This window comes from Cyprinodon variegatus, unplaced genomic scaffold (assembly GCF_000732505.1).
Source record: "Cyprinodon variegatus isolate N-32 unplaced genomic scaffold, C_variegatus-1.0 Scaffold153, whole genome shotgun sequence".
Classification (NCBI taxonomy): Eukaryota; Metazoa; Chordata; class Actinopteri; order Cyprinodontiformes; family Cyprinodontidae; genus Cyprinodon; species Cyprinodon variegatus.
In genome coordinates this window covers 1,336,279-1,337,785 of record NW_015150606.1, presented here as the reverse complement: position 1 = coordinate 1,337,785, position 1,507 = coordinate 1,336,279, and the positions used below count along the sequence as shown (strand labels likewise).

Below are 1,507 nucleotides of genomic sequence, written 5' to 3'. Positions count from 1 at the left end.
ATGGATATGCGGAGCAGATTATTCTTTTGTTGCATGTCCACCATAAAAAATGCTTTGAGTTATTATTCTTCTACCAACCTTTTTAATCTCCTGAATGTTGACCTTTTGTTACAGGGCCTTCCTGGGGCTCTAAGCAGCAACTGGTGAGCAGATTCAGACTCCGCATCACTGTTGATCTAATGGATGCCGGGACCTCTCTGCATCAGTTTTTCAGCCGTTCTACAGGACCATTTCCCTCTGCAGCCACATCGTTTCTTACTTTCTTTGCTTTTAGTGAAGTGGAGCGTTCTGTAATCAGTGCCAGTAGAACTTCTGATCATTTTCAGGCTTTCCTTTGGTGATAATCCGGTTTAAAACATCTGTGTTTAGCTTATTTTGTGTTGGTATTCTAGCTGTTATATCTCAGAAGGCATTTTGAAGCATATTTATCCACTGCCAGATTTTATTTCTTGTTTCATAATACAGTAGGAAGTATAAAGGAATCTCAGACATATAATAGAAAGGATTATTTAAAATAACATAAAATTGCTATTTAGTGCAAATTTAAAATGAGTGAGAAAAATCTTTTTTTTTTAATCTAAGGAGAAAATATGCACTTTTATTCTGACATGCATCCACTTATTTACACAAATGCCTTACATTTCTGTTTCACTCTACTTTTAAATCTGTTTATGCTGACAAATAATGGATTTTTCAACAGTTGGTGTTTTACCGTGCTTTATTTTAAGTGGAGCAGGGACTGAGCGCCTGATGGATGTTCATGGCTTTTTCTAAAGTCTTCTGTGAAGAGTAACGCTGTATTCTGCTGATATGTGATTTCAATAAATGTTGCAGAAAAATCAGCTCTCACATCATGTTCGTGAAGACTCCTCAGCTCCTCCTTACGTGGCACCCTTTATATATGCTGAGTCACTTCCTGACTGCCCTACAAGCTGTTACAATTGGCATCAACTTGATATTTAATATTTTATTATTTTAGTAAATGAGTCATAACTTGCCATTTTACTCCTTCTAAAATGGTCTTTAAATTCCTGTTTTATTAGAAAAAAAGCTCATTTATAGCTTTTTATTTTCTCGCCAGGGTTTCACTTGTGTTTAGTCATGTGGATGTAGCTTTAGAGCATTAGCAGTTTGCAGGGGTTAGTATGGAGGACCAGAGGTGTCAGTATAAAAAAACCCAATGTCAGATTAAATCATATATTTAGAAATCCCATTTGAAAAGTGTTTCATAATCGCACATTTTAAATTAAATTATAAATGAGGACTTTTACGGTGTATTTATTAATCCATGAAATAAATACTGCAATTTGACTATTTTTCAAATTCTAAAGGGAGATTAAAAGGAAAATAATGAAACCTTTCCTCATCAGACATTTTAAAAGAAATATCCTTTTTCTATTTTCTTTTTCAGTTTGCATTTTCAAATTCTTTTTTGTTATTTCATTTTTATTTATTTATTTTTTAGGATTTCCCTGAACCAACAAGAACTTAAAACCATTTTAGTAAA

The 1,507-nt window shown here is 33.5% G+C and overlaps 1 protein-coding gene across 1 annotated transcript in view; it reads left to right on the top strand.

Moving 5' to 3' along the window:
• The window catches only part of LOC107086458 (ly6/PLAUR domain-containing protein 1-like), a 15,371-nt gene extending 14,005 nt beyond the window's left edge, over window positions 1-1,366 (top strand). The window contains exon 4 of the mRNA XM_015377403.1: window positions 115-1,366. The gene's annotated coding sequence lies outside the window, so the exon portion shown is untranslated. The remainder of the gene's footprint in view (window positions 1-114) is intronic.
• The last annotated feature ends 141 nt before the right edge of the window (window positions 1,367-1,507 follow it).